This window comes from Aricia agestis, chromosome 6, assembly GCF_905147365.1.
Source record: "Aricia agestis chromosome 6, ilAriAges1.1, whole genome shotgun sequence".
In the NCBI taxonomy this organism is placed as follows: Eukaryota; Metazoa; Arthropoda; class Insecta; order Lepidoptera; family Lycaenidae; genus Aricia; species Aricia agestis.
In genome coordinates, this window is record NC_056411.1 from 7,917,614 (window position 1) to 7,926,491 (window position 8,878).

The following is an 8,878-nucleotide window of genomic DNA, read 5'->3' on the forward strand; positions in this document are numbered from 1 at the left end:
ATTATGCTCCTCTAGTACTCTACACATTCGAACATACTTCCGAAATTTGGGTTTATCTACTTCATGAAAACTACAGTGTTTTGATGGGTTCAATATTTTTTGTTGTTTAAAAACTTATTAGAGCGCGTTGGTAGCTCAAGCCGGGGGTCGCGGGTTCGAATCCCGCCGACGGAACAAATAGTTTTCAATGTTCCCGGATCTGGATGTATATTAAATATGTGTATGATATAATAAAAATCTATACATATAAATAAAATTGGAGTGTCCGTTTGTAATATTGAAATAACCGTTTTTTACTACGTGCATATGAATATTTAGACGGTACATACACCAAAATAACAATTTTTAGAATTTTTGTCTGTCTGTATGTCTGTCTGTTTGTTCCCGCTAATCTCCGAAATGGCTGGACCGATTTAAACGGGACTTTTATTGGCAGATAGCTGATGTAACAAGGAGTAACTTAGGCTACTTTTTAACCGACTTCCAAAAAGGAGGAGGATATTTTTTTCTTTTTTTATGTTTTACCTATGTATTTTACTCCGCCGTTTGTGGACCGATTTTCAAAATTATTCTGTTGTTGCATAAGATATGGTCCAAATTAGATACCATGTTCATAAAAGTTGTGATCTGATGATGTAATCCATGAGAAATCGAGGGGACTCCTTGAAATTTATATGGAAACAGCGTGATTTGAATTTTTTCAGAAGGACTTCAAGCATACACTACCAAAAAATAGGAATTTGCACTGAAGTATACCCTGGTTCCGAAGGTGCTGTTTAAAACTATTGAATACTTATAGACTGATTAATATGTTCGGGAATTTCGGTGTTGTTTCAACAACTAAAAGCATATTACCTAATATGATGTATCAATTATATTATTCATCATCATCATCACTATAATTATGACATGCATCGTCACATTATGACCTTATTAACGGTATTTCTCATAGTCTTTTACTTCAAAACGCGTGCTTTTATTATTATTCCTCCGTTTGTTTTAAAATTCTTTTGTTAAATTGTTGCTGTATGGGGTATAACCTGAATTTGGTACCATGCTTACGAAAGTGGTGATCTGATTGGAACTCCTGAGTCCAGGATCTTTTTTGAGACACACATAGACACCTCAACTATGTCTTTGATCAATCTTCATATTTTTTTAGTCGGTACCAGCTAAGTTCAACGGCAGTGTAAGTTCTATGTGCAATTTACTGCATTAATACAATAACCAATTTTCTGAAATCTATAATAAGCATAGCAAGTTCACCTACAAGGAAAGAAATAATATTCTATAGCGAGCGTTTTTTTTGTAGATCTAGAAAAGGGGAATATTTCCTCCCTATATTATTTTGTTATGTCATATCTCATAGGGCTTAGGCAGCGTTTTCGTCAAAAGATGGCTTAATTTTTTCCAACACCTCTGACAAATGTTAATATTTTTTACTAAAATGCACACTAGAAACTTGACAAACTATATGCCTGAACCTCCCTAGGAATCATCATGTCGACTTTTTTTATGATATAAGAGGGCAAACAACACAGCGCAAGCGCTGTTTCACGCCGGTTTTCTGTGAGAACGTGGTATTTATCCGGTCGAGCCGGCCCATTCGTGCCAAAGCATGGCTCTCCCACGTTTAAAAGTGAAATTGTGAAAAGTGCATAAAAATCCGTGAATAAAGGCATTGATTGTATGGAAGCTTTCTTCAAATATTTACGTTACTTTCTTTATAATGAAGTTTTAGTGGCAATAGAAAACGTAGGTTATGAAAATGCCAACTATCTAGCTAGCGCGGTTCTTGAGATACAGCCTTGAGACGGACATACAGACAGGCTGCTGCTGTCTGTATGTCCGTCTCAACCGTCCGTCTTTGTAATAGAGTAGAAAATTTTCTGTCTTTGGTATCTAACTTATCACATTTTGTCGACGCGGACGAAGTCGCGGGTAACAGCTAGTCTTAAATATATGTATAGTATAAAAGTATTAAATATATTTCCGTTGTCTGGTACCTGTAACACAAGTCCTTTAGGTACTTAGCACGGGGCCAGACTGACGTGGTGTGAAGCGTCCATAGATATGTTTTGTTGAGACAAAGTTACGATCAATATTTACAACACGGTAAAAATGTTATATATCTATTATCTACAAAAAAATCGATGAAAAAAAAACCGATTCACCATGGTGGATTCACCATAATATTAGTTCAAACAATAACGCAACGCGGCTGCCGCACTATCGCAACACATCTTGTAATTTTCCGCCCCAACACATATGAAAAATTCATGACTTTGTTATTTTAAGACCCCATGTTATTGAAATGTGTTATGCGAGATGTTACAAATTAATTATGAGGATAAACTACCTCTGCGGTTTCATTACATTTAAAACAATCGAAAACCGTTTGTGAGTGCTTAATTTTTTTCTTGTTTCTTTCTTGAAATTATAATATCTAATTCTTTCGAGTACGCTTCCGTGGTCCAGTGGTTAAGAGCGTGGCTCTTGACTCGGAGGTCATGGGTTCGATTCCCTCGTTGGAAACCTGTTATTTCCAAGTTTGGTTTGTCGTAACCACACTTGCAGGCTGATCACCTGATTGTCTGACAAGTAAGATGATCCATGCCTCGGATGGGCATGTAAAACTGTGGGCATTTATTCGCAATTTTGTTTGGCTAGTGTCAAAATGTTAAACCCGTTGAATAAATACTTAAACACCTCGCAAAAACCACAGAAACCAGTGTTTTACCTGGTATAAAACGTAAAAATATAAAAATAAATCTATTTTTATCAACTATTTACATTTGTTCGATTTCTTGGTTCTCTCTCGCATGCAACGACGTAATAATATGAGTGATTGGTATAATCTGTACCCCGGCCGTTTGCACATACTATTAGCGGCTTACCGCCCGGATTTATTACATTCTGCCACATACTCCATTCCCATTTGAAATTCTTATTAGACTACTGTCGTCACAGTCTTTTATAATCTCTCAATATTATTTACGATTCAATCACTTTATGTCCCGTTTATTTTTGGTTTGTTTTAAAACAGTGCTATAAAATTTTAGTATGTAAGTATTTCCAACGACAAGAATTTGGCGAGTTTCTAGAAATGTACCATCGAAGAAATTATGTAATAGGCAATTGATGGACTTACAGAATTTGGCCGGATTATATTGTCAATTCAATGTTAGTCGTGATCTGTCGGCTGGGTTTGATCACTTTGACATAACGCGACCGATTTGCGTAGGTCCGCCGTCCGTCCGGTATAAATCAACTTCTCTGATGGTACGTTCTTGCAACCTAATAAATTCAATAGAAAATAATTTAATATTTTGCCTTACTCACTAATATTGTAATCATTTTTTATCTATTTTTTATTTTTCACCACAAATAATTTGTATTAATTCGGAATGAAGAACTCTAGCACAATGCGCACGTGGCGCGGGTGTATTAGCGCGGAGTTTCCGCCGCGCGCCGCGCCGCAGGCTTTCACATGATGAATGGTTCCGTCTCGCATACACCACTTCCGTTTTCATCCCGCTAAAGAGAAGTGCTTAACCTTTAATGTCTGTTTTTTCTGGGTCTTGTATAGATGTTTATGAGTCTTTTAAGGCGACTTAAAAAAGGAGGATGATGTTTGGCTGTGAATATTTATTTATATATTTTTCATAAAATGCTTCTTTAAAAATTTAATCTCTTAGATTTTGATAGATCCACTTTCGCATTCATACGTATAGGTAAATTACTTATTATGAACTTTTTTCAGTCCCTACTCAAGCTCTACAAAAGTCTTATCTTGCACAATCTACTATGTTATTTTAAGATATTTTACTGTCCTTCACTTTCTATCTAGATGGGGCTTCAGTGTAAACAAACGATCGTAATTATTAGCTCAGCAATTATTTATGCCGCTTCCGAACCTCCGGAATACATTATTGCTGACAATAAGGATAATTTCATAATGACCACCAATATGTCACTTTTATTGCCATCAAGATTAACAAAAGTGCGTGCAATTTTAGTTTCTTTATCGAGTACATAGAGAACAAATTCGCTTGAGCACTCATTCGCAAACCGATACAAGATAACCGACTCTACCGATGTTAAAATTCTATCCCCGTCCTTTGGCTATTGAAATATGAACCTTAAACCGCGCTTATAATGATCATTATCAAAGGTTTAAAACGTAAAGTTTTACAATATGTTGTTAAAAGTAAAGTTATTTTGTTCGATTTTAAAACATACTCTGTAGAATGGTGTTAGGGTTCAATATCAAGTAATCGGAAAACAATGAGGAAATTTGAAGATGGAACGCACGGAAAACAATAATATCCATTTGGCGCCACGCGGCGACACGCGGCGCGCACGCGCTGTCATGGCGCCGACTTTTGACTGTCATTAGGATGTTTTGTGTTTATTAGATTAATGTGTGGTCGCCCGATCACCACGGTGTTATGGTCTTAGAATTTATCGCCGATACGGAGCTTAAACATATTCGAGTTTTATTTTATAGTATTAATTGTCACCCTATTGTTACTATTAAACGACAAACATACACATGATAAAAAAGTACTTAAGATTTTATTTATTAAAGACATAAAAAAAGTATTGCCAAATATGAATACATAATACTTTGACTAGAGTCTTCACCTTGCTCTACGTAGGCTGAGTACGTAGGGAACAAGTTTTTTTTATGTATATTTATGTCTATTGTCTAGCTTTGTAAGTAGGTACATGTATATTATATTTTTGTCTGTTCGATCTAGTGAGGTTGTTCATTGTTACTTTGACCTTTGTTCCTAAATCCTAATCGATGTGTAACTAAAATATAAAAATATAGATTATATTAACTTAAAACACATTTATTCGAATAGTCATTCGCCCGAATACAATTTTTGCGGTATATTATTCTAAGAATTTACGGTAAACGTCGGGATTCCCTGTGGGGCAGTTCTAGCCACGTGCCGAATAATTTTTATTCAACAGCTGGACAGGAATAACGGCTATATTATTTTTTCATTACATTTTTTGTACGCCCCCTTATTAAATTCTTCTTCACGCGAACCCCCTGGGTATTGTAAGAGGTCGGAAGGTCGTCCATAGGTAAACTCCAGTGGGAACAGAAACAGTTTTAACATAGAATCAACGAAGTGGTTTACTTAATCACTTTGGTTGTGTCTGATTTTATTTAAGTTTAAGTAATTTAATTTATAATAATTCTTAAAGTAGATATTATGAATTATGAACCATTATAGTTTCTTTGAAGTTTAGTAAGTATGTAAAATCAATTTATTTATTAGGTATCTCCTGTCATTTCTTTTTAAAATATGTTAATCGAAACGGCAGTATGACATTGAAATTATCATTTCAATCAAGTGATGGTCGAAGACATACAATAAATAAAGGAGGCGACCGAGACTGCGCCCTTGCGGTACACCCCTGCATTAACGCGAGTTTTAATCAAAAAATTCATGGGTGTGAAACCCAAACAAGGGGAACAAACTTTCCCATATCGATAATAATGCAGGAATACGAAAAAACATGTTTTTCTATACATTAGACGCGTGTTTTAATCATTTGTGTCAATAATTATGGCGGCCGTGATTCGAGCGATACACCGATGACTCCTCTGATTAGTCTTTGTTTGCGGAGGGACCGCGTTTTAATCATTTTAATGCATTTCCGTTTGTCGGAATATTATTTTTATTGTTTGCGTGATAATCAAGAATGGCTTGGCCGAAATGGGAATAGATCATAAAATGCGTTGGATATTGTAATACTTGTTGTCAATGTGGAATTAATAGTCTTACTACACGTATTCTTATAGTTACATAGCTATTAATTTATATCGAAGAATATTAAACTTCAGTCTTAGGTCACAGGACATAGAGTAACTAAAATTAGGTATTTCACAATAATCAATTTGTGATGAGTACAGAATAACCTATATCCAGGATGTAAGAAAACTAAGATATCATGCTTCAGAGGTAGAGTGTGTACACAGAAATAAGTCAAGATAGAACGGCTAAGCGGGTGGAGTACGCGTGTTTCAATCTTGCACAAGTGAGTAAGATTTGTTGAACGTTCAAATAGTCAGCGCGCACGTCTCGACTTGATTACACCGGAGCGGTTGTAAAAAATGCCTCATTGTGCAGTGTCTAATTGTAAAAACAGAAGTACGAAAGTGAATCGGTCAAAAGGAGGTATTTCTTTCCACGGGTAAGTTATTTTTTTCTAACTAAATGTAAAGCGAAAATTGACACGATGGATTCCTTAGCAACGCCCGGGCGTCGCCGTTCTATCTTGATTTATCTCTGTGAGTGTGCAATTATGCATGTCCCTTATAATATAGAGTTCACTGTGACAGTAGCGCTGGAAGAGTTACTTTTTATTTGCATCTTAATTTTGACAGTAGTATTGCAATTACTCGATTACCTTACCACTTATTCAGACTTCTTGTTTAAGCTTTAGCACCTAATTGTTTTAATGCTGTATGGCCTGTGGGTAATAGAGCGGAGTGATGTGGCGCGCGAGGAGGCATGCGCGACCCCATATGCCACTACTGGGTCTGTACTGCGCCCGAGTAGATTTGATACTGTAGTCTGGTACATCAGTAAAAATACTAATAGTGTCTAATATTTAAAATGCAGGATAAGTTTATTTTTATTTAATTCAATTAGGTTTAGGATAAAGTTACAGATTATGTGTCATCAGAGAAATTGACAGTTCGGTGTTGTTTGGTTGGGTTGTGGCAAATCCATGTCAGTGATGATAATTTGGTTGGCTTGACTTTTTACCTAACCCGATCAACTAATGTCGGCCCGCTATGTGCCTATAAATCAATTTCCTGATGGTACTTTAAAAGTTTAGAAACGTCGTGTAAAGTTTATAAACATATTACGTGGGAAAGCCATGCTTCGGCACGAATGGGCCGGATCAACCGGAGAAATACCACGTTCTCACAGAAAACCGGCGTGAAACAGCGCTTGCGCTGTTTCGCCGAGTGAGTGAGTTCGCCGGAGGCCCAATTCCCTTCCCTATCCTCCCCTATTCCCTTCCCTTCCCATCCCTACCCTATTACCCTTTTCCTCTTAAAAGGCCGGCAACGCACCTGCAGCTCTTCTGATGCTGCGAGTGTCCATGGGCGACGGAAGTTGCTTTCCATCAGGTGACCCGTTTGCTCGTTTGCCCCCTTATTTCATAAAAAATTAATAAAAAATAAACATTTGAACCACGGCTGCTGTATTAGCTCCGTGATTTGAACCCTTAAGCAATGGGCAGTCGCCCTAAAGTGTCGATTTTATAATTCATTTTTTTACTTGAAAATGGCATGTATTTAAATCAATATCTGTATATTCCATTTTCTCGATCAAAATATTTGAAAGTTTCACCAAAAATACTGACTTGCACACTAATTGTGCACCCTAAATAATGCGAATTTAGCATACTATTTAAAGTTATTTGCGAAACTGTTTTACTGAACGAATAACTATTATTAAAATAGTATATTTAAAAATTCCTTAGTTCAACAAACATACTACAACTTTTTAAAGGAAAACCATCACCTAAATTACTTCAGGAACATCATTTATTCTAAATAAAACCCAATTTAATCTGTTATGTTCATATGTTCATATAAATTATATAATTAAGAACACATAAAAATCATCAAGTACTAATTTAACATGGACTAAACTTTGGCATAGTGAATGGTAACTCAGTTTATAAACAATAATAATAAACAATCGGCAAAGAGCGAGTCGGATTCGCGCACAAAGGGTTCCTTACCTTAACTATATTGCAAAATAATTAAGCCTCCGGCTTAGGAATTGCATTCTAGGGGTTGACAAATGACAAGCTAAAGAAAAAAAAAGAAAAAACAACTGGCTTCAATTATGAGTCGACGGAGCCCCGCTACGCGGGGCTCCTACTTCTGGGTGGTTCACAAAAAATAACCACGATGGCTAAGGCGGGAGCTACGCTGCGCTACGCTCCCGCCCGCGCCTTAGCCATCTAACCTAACCCAATCAAGTCGTATTGGGCCAAGATTGCTATTTATTATTTAAGAATCATTAATAAATTTATTAACCCATACAATTACAATACAGTAGTGAATTTCGATAATTTTTCTTAATTTTTAATTTTTATCAAGAAACCTTCAATTATATAGTTTTGGAATGATAAAATCTTTCACCATATCTCATCATAATTACAAAAAATCTTTGTCGGTATACTACAGAAATAGATCAAGATATATAGTAAATTTTTTCGATAGAAAAAAATCACAATGATGCATCTAAATTTCACGTATTTTTCATTTATTGCCATAACCGTGCATTGAACTAAGTTAATATTTTAACACATTGTATAAAATCCTATCATTGAGAGATCGACCTAGCGGATTTCTAAAATGTTGTATATTTATCGAGTTATTGAGAAAAAACTATTTTGGTGATGAATCCGCGTCGTTCTTCTTCACGTGGCATATGAAAGTGAGTGTGAAGAGAGAAGGATGATTTTTGATTTTTGGGGTTAGTCGCCCTCTTAACATAGGTTTTTATTTACTTTATATTTTAGTCAGTAATAAATCTAATCTATTAAGTATAGGTGTGAAAAGACATAAACAAGTAGAATGTTAACAATATTTTTATCATAAACATTGCACAAAATACCAAAATCATTTCAAATACATTCAATCAGCTACAACATCGCTCCCTCTTTGGGGCATTTGATGGACAACTTAAAGAGAAATATTTTCTATAGTTTTGAATATTAATTATACGTGAATATAATGTTGGAAATATGCCGTCATTGTGCCTGGCTGTGCACTTTTTTTATTTAATTATTCAATAAAGGGTTAATTTCGAGAGGGCGGTATTAA